Below are 9,924 nucleotides of genomic sequence, written 5' to 3'. Positions count from 1 at the left end.
ATGTCTGTCCCCTCCGCTATATATACCCAGGGACTTGTTCATGTATGAACGAATAGCAACTAATTGCTTTATATTGAGTGATAGATGCCTGGCTCTGTTTTAAACTGCTTCAATATATTTACCCATTTATATCTCACAACAAAACTTTGAATAGATTACTACTATCCTCATTTTTTAGGTAAATAAAAAGAAGCACAGAGAAATTAAGTAACTTGTCAAAGTCACACAGCTAGTAGGTAGAGGAAGCAGAATTTAAGCCTCTGCAGTCTGACTCTATCTAGCCCACTCTTTTAAGTACTAAATGGACTCTTGGCAAAATAAGAGAGACTCTGAAGTTAATCAAGATTGAGAAGAACCTCATAGACAAAATTACTCTCTTCGATTTTAGGGCAGCTTATTATTACCCCTTAGTAGTCATTTATCTAACAAAAAAGCATTGAGTGTTTCTTATGTGACACTGTGCTAAGCACCTTCTTAAATTACCTTACTGAGACCTCATAGGAACCGTGTGTGTGTGTGTGTGTGTGTGTGTGTGTGTGTGAATTTTATTCTAATTTATAGATGAGAGAACTGAGGATCCAAAAGGTTAAGTAATTTGCCTTAGATAACGTGTCCTATAAATAGCACATATTTGAAAACAGGGCTTGTTCAACTCCCAACTCAATGCTGTGTCATCATGCAGTACTCGAATCACTTTCTCTTCTCTTATTATTGATACAATAGAGGTAGGTCTTATTAGTGAAAATGTGGTGATATCTAGAAAGACATTAATCTCCGTGATTTTTTGGCTCCCTTTTTTCTTATTTAATGGTTTGGGCTTTGTGAAAGCAGGGATCTGTTTTTTCCTGCCTTGAAGGAAAAGCAAGGTGGGGCAGTTGCTCACCTTTGTAACTGATTTAGGCTGACAGAAGTTTAGTGTAGCCCTGAAGTTATGGACCAAGAGCCTTCATGATTCTGTGCCGCAAGCCAGAAAGCATAAATTATTCGTTCCCCTTTCTCTGTCATTTTAAATCTGTAAAGGAATTGTGTGCTATAAAAACTTGAAACCTGCTCCTCCATTGTTAACATCTGATTTTTTTATAGGCTCTCAGAGTTTAGAAAGGGGGTGCACAGTTCAAGTGTTATTTTCAGTCAGGTAGCCATGACACATTTTATATCAGAAAGCCAACAAGTATTTGTTAATTACAGTGATCATATAATCTTTCAAATGCAAATAGTCTGACTCAGATTTCAGTTTGTTTCATACCAAGTGATGATGAAAGAATGGTATAGCCTGATCGTTGTTTTACTCCCATCTGTGTGCACCAGGCAATCACCACTTACAGATGGTTGTGATTCAGAGACAGGTTGCCACATGCGAAAAAAGTATGTTTCAGTTATTTTAATAAGATTTATTGCAGTAGTCACAGTTAAATGCTTAAACCTTAATGATAATTGCTGCTAATCTTTCAAGAAAATGATTAGAGTTTAATAAACCTCAAGAGGAGGTAAATTTCGTGTTTACTCCCTCATCTAATAAATTAGAATGCTGTGTACACCTTTTTTCATTTTCTGAAATTGGACTTCGTATAGACAGACACACATATGTTTGTATTATATGTAATGGGTATAAATTATGACCTCTAGTTGCTGTGAAAAACATAATTGGTCAAGTGGCAACAAATAATTCAGAACAAATATACTAAAATGATTCCTGTTAGCCCTGAGTCTTTTTCTTGTGGTAAAATGTACATAACATAAGATTTATTATTTTAAATATTTTTAAATGTACAACTCAGTAGTCTACTCACAATATTATGCACCCATCATCACTATTCATTTCCTGAACCGCTTCATCTGTCTAAGCAGAAAGCTTATACCCATTAAATAACTGCCAATTTCCCCTTAGCCCAGTCCCTAGAAACTTCTATTCTGCTTTCTGTCTCTGTGAACATTCCTATTCTAGGAAATTCATATAAGTGGAACCATACAATTTTTGTTCTTTTGTGTATGGATTATTTCATTTAGCATAACTATTTTACTTAGCTTAATATTTTCAGAGTTTATGCTTGTATCAGAATTTCATTCCATTTTATGGCTGAATAATATTTCATTGTATGTACATGCCACATTTTGTTTGTCTGTTTATCTGTCGATGGATAGTAGTGTGGACATTGGGACCTTTTGTGTATTGGGAGCAATGTTGCCCTGAACATCGTTATGAACACTTATCTATTTGATTCCCTGCTTTCCTTGTTTTTCACAGTGGTTGTACTATTTTATGTTTTTATCAGCAATGCATGGTAAGGGTTCCAATTTTTCCACATGCTTTCCAACCCATGATATTTCTCATTTTTAATAATAACCATCCTAATGGGTGCTACCCTTGAGATTTTTAAGTTAAATAGATACTTCAAGTAATCAGGAAAAGTTTTTATTTACTAATTTTAGGCAAATTATCACAAAGTTTGTTAATTTAGAGTGATCTTAATTTGAATCATTCCATTATTTTTATTCATTTGGTTAATCTCCTTGACTCTGAATAGGAAAGTTCCTTTACTTAAAGATGATGTCAAAAAAAATATGTAAATGATGTTTAACCCTCTGTGAAAACCTAAATAGGAAAAGTAGCTTTATCTTAGTGTATAAAATAAAGGCAGTGATAAAATTCATGGCTGCATGGAAGAGAGAAAACAATGTGGCTTTTAGTCCAGGACATTTCTGTTGTTGAGGTAGGATGTTGTGTATTTGTTAAGTAGTTTGAAATAGGAAACAGACACACACACACACACACACACACACACACATATACACACACATACACACATACACAAATCTCTATTATCAGGAGGTTATTGCTGTGGAGATATGGATAGATTAAATGGGATTCTGCTAGGTATCAAAACTTGGATAACCTAGTTGACTTGAATTTTACGATTTGTCTTTACTGAGGATGCACTGGAATTCTGGGGCCGGGCTAACAGAGAGGTATAGCTATATTCTAATTATAGCTATTTCCTTTTCAAGCCAGGAACTAAATCTGCCCCTTGATTTCAATGGAATTCGTGCCTTTTTAAAGATTGTGCTGTGTAAGTCTATACTTCTGACTGGGGGAAATGTGGAGATTGAGTGTTGGGGAAAGAGTTCTACATTAGAAAGGCCACTCAGAGGGAAACTGGGCCTCCTGTTTTGGGGAAAAAATATCAATGAGTATTGAGTTTTGATTGAAGATGGCTACAAACCATGTGTCAGACACATTTTAAGGTTTAGTATTTCATTCTTGTACTAAGCAACATTTTATCACCATATAATTCTAGGTTTATGTGGCTTTGGAGCTTCAACTTTGGGTTCATGTCTGAAATAAAAGTACTTAAATTATTTATTTGTAGTTTTAAGATGAAATAACTTAGTTGTATTTTTTTTTTTTCAGGATCAAGCCAGCATGTTTTATAGAACTATTATGTAGAAAAACTCATTTAAGAAAGTAGGTACAAATGAAATCATTCTTCTTTGAGATCTATAATGTTAATAACATTTTCATTGAAATCATACACTATTTATTTACAAGTAAACTAGTTTATAATAACACTTAATAAGATATTAGTGCTAAAGCAAATGTTTTATAGCTCTTGTCAGGACACTGTAACATATCAATCAAATAAATTGTGTCCTTTTCTCAGACAACTTACACTCCAAACTGCACAGGGTTATGCTGCAAGTTGGGATATTGTACACATACTAAAAATAAAACTATAAATGAGAAACCACATTGCCAGGAATCGCCAATATTCTCATTTTACTGGGAAATGCACATTAGCCTGGGTAGTTGAGAATGAATCATAGCCTCTTTTCCAATGAATGAGTCATGGCTGACTGAATGAAGGTGGGAGTTTCAAGCTTTTTTTCTTTGAGTGATGGAAAGAATTTTTCATCATTTTATATATTATTCGATATTTCTGTCACTATTGCTGTTGATAAATGGTATGAAAAATGATCATTTATCATTTAAAATCAATTGAGGTATTTATAGCTAATACGTTCTTTTCATAGATCTGAAAGTGCTTTCCAAAAATCAATTAATTTACACAATATACTACTGTAAGGTTAGTTTTATTATCACTATTTTATGGACAAATTCAAAGCAAGAGAGGTTAATTAACCCATCACAGAGTCCAAGGGCCGGAGAGGCAAGGCAAAATGGACTGAGCACCAACTTGAAGGCCAGGAACTCTGCTTTTAGCATGGATTTTAATTGATTTAAATCAGTTTTTCTAGCCTAAAAAGCACATGCAGTAATTCTGAATTATCATGCAGCAATATAGTGTGGATTAAATAATTAATATTCCTCAGCCTTTTATAAATGTGAATTATTATTACTCATTCTAGCCTTAGACCACTAATTCGGCCAAGCTACCTTCCAGCACTGGTGACTAAAGTGTAAATTAATTGGCTAAGTGAGAAATTCATCTTATACATTTCCTGCTGAGAGATAAGAGACTCTTCTGTCCTAACTGGAAATATATACAGCAGTGCATTTTACTCTGCTTCCCATAATGTATGAGTTTGCATGCAATTCCTTAATAAACTGGGAATTCATCTTACACAGAGATCCATGTTCAAAATAACAGTATAAAACAATCATGCTTCTATTGTAAAAGCATATCTCCTCTTTTCTAGAGATGCACTTTTAGGAATATTGTTGTGTGGCTAGTCAAACAGTTGTTTGCTTTATTACTCTTTCACACATGTTTGAAAAGACTACTGAAAGTGGCTTTTTCTCCAAAGATATATACTGCCCGGGGTTATTAGCTTTGCACTTATGTTTGGAGCTTTTTCAGTAAATATACTTAGGAAACATTATGATATTAGAAATCCAGGAATTGTTTAGAGAGGCAAAACCCAAAACACTTCATTTAAAGAAATGGAGTTCTGGGGGTTGAAATATTTGAAGACTAAAACGAATTACTAGTTTTTTGCTTTTTCAGAGGGATAAGGAAGTCTGTAGAATTATTAACAAATATATTATTGGATGGGTGATAAGAATAATTTTCAAGATTGTGTTAAGACTCAGTCATTCATTCAACGAATATCTTTTGAGCACCTATTATATGCTAGGCATAGTTCTAGATGCTGAGAATAAGGACCAAGACTTTGCCCTCTATCACTTACAATAAGTAAAAGAATAAAAGTAGGTATGCATTTATGTTATGTATATATGTATGTAGGTATGTGTTCTAAGTCTGTTAGATAAGGGTCAGGAAAATATAATGAAACTTATAGGGGACAGAGTATAATGGGAGCTCTATTTTCAAAGGAATGGTCAAGAAAGGAGGAGATTGACAGTTGAACAGAAGTTTGAAGTGAGGCTGCAAGTCTTAGAAATATTTTTGGAAAGAGCATTACAGGGAGAGGCAACAGTAAATGCAAGAGCTCTGAGATGGTAATATGTGGTAGGAACAGGTGCGGCAGTGATTCTGAGAGTCATAACGGCTTAGATATTTAAAAGCATACCTAATTCTCAGAAAATAGCTGAGAGACCTTTAGAGAAGGGAATTGTGCATGTGTACATGCAGGAAGACAAAATGTAAACACTTGAATGTTAGTATGAACTATTAGGACTCAGCAGACACCTAGTTTATAAAAAGCTAGCAGAAGCTTCACATTAATTTCAAGGATATTTATTGAATAATTTTTGAATTTTCAAAACATTATTATCATTATTTTTTAAATTTTAAATTTTAATTACAGTTGACATATTAATTTCAGCTGTACAACATAGTGCTTAGACTTATATACCTTACTAAATGGTCACCCCCAATGAGTCTAGTACTCATCTGACATCATGTATAGTTATTACAATGTTATTGACTACATTCTCTATGCTGTACGTTACATTCTCATAGCTTTTTTAATAACTAGCAATTTGTACTTGTTAATCCTTTTCATCTTTTTCACCTATCACCCCAAACCCCTCCTATCTAGTGACCACCAATTTGTTCTCTCTATGAGTTTGTTTTTGTTTTATTTGTTTGTTTTGTTGTTTAGATTCCATGTATAAGTGAAATCATATGGTATTTGTCTTTCCCTGTCTGACTTATTTCACTTAACATTATATCCTCTAGGTCAATCTGTGTTATCAAAATTGGTAAGATTTCTTTCTTTTTTATGGCTAAGTAATATTTCATTATACACATGTACCACTTCTTTATCCATTCATTTATTGATGGAAACTTAGGTTGCTTCCAAATCTTGAGTATTGTAAATAATTCTGTAATGAACATAGGGATGCACATATCTTTTCAAATTTGTGTTTTGGATTTCTTTAATAAATATCTAGAAATGAAATCGCTATGTCATATGGCAGTCCTATCTTTAATTTTTCGAGGAACTTCCATACTGTTTTCTGTAGCTGCTGCACCGATTTGTAATCCCATCAACAGTGCTCTAGGGTTTCCTTTTTGCTACATCCTCACCAACACTTGTTTGTTGACTTATTGATAATAGTCATTCTGACAGTTGTGAGGAAATATCTCATTATGATTTTAATTTGCATTTGCCTGATTAGTGACATTGAGCATCTTTTCATATGTCTATTGGCCATCTCTATGTCCTCTTTAGAGAAATACCTATTCAGTTTTTCTGCCCAATTTTCAATTCATTTGTTTTATTTTGTTTTCTTTGGAGGAGGGGTTAAGTTATATGATTCTTTATGTTTTTTGGATATTAGCAGGATATATCATTGGCGAATATCTTCCCTCATTCCGTAGGTTGTCTTTTCATTTCATTGATGGTTTCCTTTGTTGTGCACAAGCTTTTTACTTTGATTTGTTCATTTTTACTTTGTCTTCCTTGCTCAAGGAGATCTGTCCTCCAAAAATATTGCTAAGTGTGTTGTCAAAGAGTTTATTGCCTATCTTCTAGGAATTTTATGGTTTCAGGTTTTACATTTGAATCTTCAATCCATTTTGAGTTTATTTTTGTATATATTATAAAATATGATCTAGTTTCATTTTTTTCATGTATCTATCCAGTTTTCTTAACATTATAGGAGAGACTGTTTTTACCCCATTCTTGTCTCCTTTGTCATAGATTAAATGACCGTATAGGTGTAGGTTTATTTCTGGGTTCTCTATTCTGTTCCATTGATCTATGTATCTATTTTTATGTCTATAGCATGCTGTTTTGATTGCTGTAGCCTTGTAGTATAGTTTGATATTAGGTAGCGTGATACCTCCAACTTTGTTTTTTTTTGTTTCACAAGATTGCTTTGGCTACTTGGATTGTTTTATGGTTCCATATAAATTTAAGGTTATTTGTTCAATTTCTGTGAAAAATGCCTTTGATATTTTGATAGATATTGCATTGAATCTGTAGATTGCTTTGGGTAGTTTGGACATTTTAACAATGTTAATTCTTCATTCCATTTATATCTTCCTCAATTTCTTTCTTCAATGTTTTTTAATTTTCTGAGTATAGGTCTTTTACCTCCTTAGTTAAGTTTATTCCTAGGTATCTTTTTTTTTTTGGATACAATTGTAAATGGGATAGTTTTCTTTTTTCCTTTTTAAAAAAATTTATCATTAGATATAGGTTTAATTTTTTAATCGAAGAAATTATTTAAATTTATTTCCCCCCATCTACCTTTTTCCTCCCGCCTTTCCCCTCCCCTCTAGTCCATTGTCCATGTCCATTAGTCTGTTTGTTTGTCCTGTTCATTTGTTGCTTTTAAATTTATATCCCACATATAAGTGATATCGTGATTTTCAACTTTTTCTGTCTGGCTTTTTTTGCTTAGTATGATTATTTCAAGGTCCATCCAAGGTCCATCCATACCCATCTCTTCTTATGGATGAGCAATATTCCATTGTATACATGTACCACAGCTTTTTTTTTTAAATTAAGTTTATTAGGATAACATTGGTTAATACAATTATATAACATTCGGATATACATTTTAATTTAACATCTGTATATTCAGTTGCGGGTTTACCACCCAAAGGTCCAGTTTCCTTCAGCTACCATATATTTGATCCTCTTTACCCACTTCACCCTCCTCTTACCCTCCTATATTTGACCTCATCCCTCCTCCCCCACCGCCTACCTTCTGGTAACCACTAGTCTGTAGTCCATGTCCATGAGTCTCTGTTTGTTGTATTCCTTTGTTGCTTTTAGGTTTACATCCCACATATAAGTGATGCCATTTGATTTTCAACTTCTTCTGTCTAGATTATTTCACTTAGCATGATTATCTTGAGTTCCATCCATGTTGTTGCAAAAGGCAGTATTTCATCTCTTCTTATGGCTGAGTAGTATTCCATTGTATATATATACCACAGCTTCTTTAGCCCATCATCTATTGTGGGATGCTTCAGTTGCTTCCATGTCCTGGCCACTGTGAATAATGCTGCTATGAACATCAGTGTGCAAATATCTTTTCGGATATGGGTTTTCAAGTCTTTGAGGTAAATACCCAGTAGAGGGATTGTTGGATCATAGGGTAGATGAATTCTTAGGTTTTTGAGGACCCTCCATACTGTTTTCCATAGTGCTGTACCAATTTGCAGTCCCACCAGCAGTGTATGAGGGTTCCTTTTTCTCCGCATCCTCTCTAACATTTGTTATTGTCTGTCCTGTTGATTATAGCTATTCTAACAGGCATGAGATGGTATCTCATTGTGGGTTTGATTTGCATAGCCCTAATAGCTAGTGATGTTGAGTATCTTTTCATATATTTTTGGATTATTGCCTTTCTTTCCTTTTCTTTTCTTTTCTTTTCTTTTCTTTTCTCTTTTCTTTTCTTTTCTTTTCTTTTCTTTTCTTTTCTTTTCTTTTCTTTTCCTTTCTTTTCCTTTCCTTTCTTTTCCTTTCTTTTCTTTCTTTTACTTGTAGTAGCATTTATTCAAAGCTAAATTTACTCCCAGGCCATAAGTTTTTATTTCTTCAGTTTCTTCTAGGATATTTTCTTCTGTGCAATCTTCTCTTCTGGTTTAGGAACAATCTGCCTTTCTTCAGTAAGAATCATCTCAATGTGGCAAGCAGAGCTCATGTAGGGGTTAATCTTCCCATGGCCTCTATAAGTTCTGCACCACATCTTGGAAGCTTTATTCACCTGGATGTGCTCAATGACCAAAGAATCTACATCTAAACTCTGAAGTTTAGCATTAATCTCTGCAATTTTAAGCATGTGCATCAAAAATTCAGCACTCTTTTTAGGCCATCGACCTTTTGTCCAGCCCCATTGTTCGGCCCGAGCACATCTACCAACTCCACCATTATAATGATGGAATGGCACACATTGCTTTTGTAAAGTGACATCCTTCAGATACTTGGCGGCTTTTCAGATATGCATTCCCTTGATGGCCTGGACAGTTTCACGAGTGTTCTTTAAGTGAACACAAAGATTTGACCCTCTTGATTTACATGATTTTGTGGGGTTTTCTGGGTCAAGTGAATAGAGAACCATTTTTGGAGGTCACCTCAGGCCGCTTACGGGAAGAGGGATTGTTTTCTTAATTTGTTTTTCTGATAGTTCAATATTGGTGTATAAAATTGCAACTGATTTCTTTTTCTTTTCCTTTTTTTTTTTTTTTTTTGGTCTTTATTGTACATTTCAATGAGTTTTTTTTTTCAGTTATAGTCGGCATACAACACACTAGCCTCAGCTGTATAGCATATTGATCAGAGATCCACACAACTTACAAAGTGCTCACCCCACCAAATCTAGCACTCCTCCTGCTCCCACAAATTCATTCCTACATTATTAACCATCTTTCCCATGCTATAATCTACATCCACATTTCTACTTTGCAGCCATCCACCTGTGCTTCTCAATCCCTTTGCCCTCTTTTTCCTTCCCAACCCCCTTCCCATCTAGTATCACTCAAAATATTCTCTGTATCTATGAGTTTGTTTCTGCTTTTGTTGTTCTTGTTGTTGATTTTGTTC

General features: G+C 34.1%; 1 pseudogene; it reads right to left on the bottom strand.

The window, feature by feature from the left end:
* Positions 1 to 8,890: 8,890 nt before the first annotated feature.
* Positions 8,891 to 9,442, bottom strand: LOC107510980 (annotated as a pseudogene).
* Positions 9,443 to 9,924: the final 482 nt, after the last annotated feature.

The sequence above is a fragment of the Rousettus aegyptiacus genome, unplaced genomic scaffold (assembly GCF_014176215.1).
Source record: "Rousettus aegyptiacus isolate mRouAeg1 unplaced genomic scaffold, mRouAeg1.p scaffold_m13_p_8, whole genome shotgun sequence".
In the NCBI taxonomy this organism is placed as follows: domain Eukaryota; kingdom Metazoa; phylum Chordata; class Mammalia; order Chiroptera; family Pteropodidae; genus Rousettus; species Rousettus aegyptiacus.
This window is presented reverse-complemented; position numbering and strand designations above follow the sequence as displayed.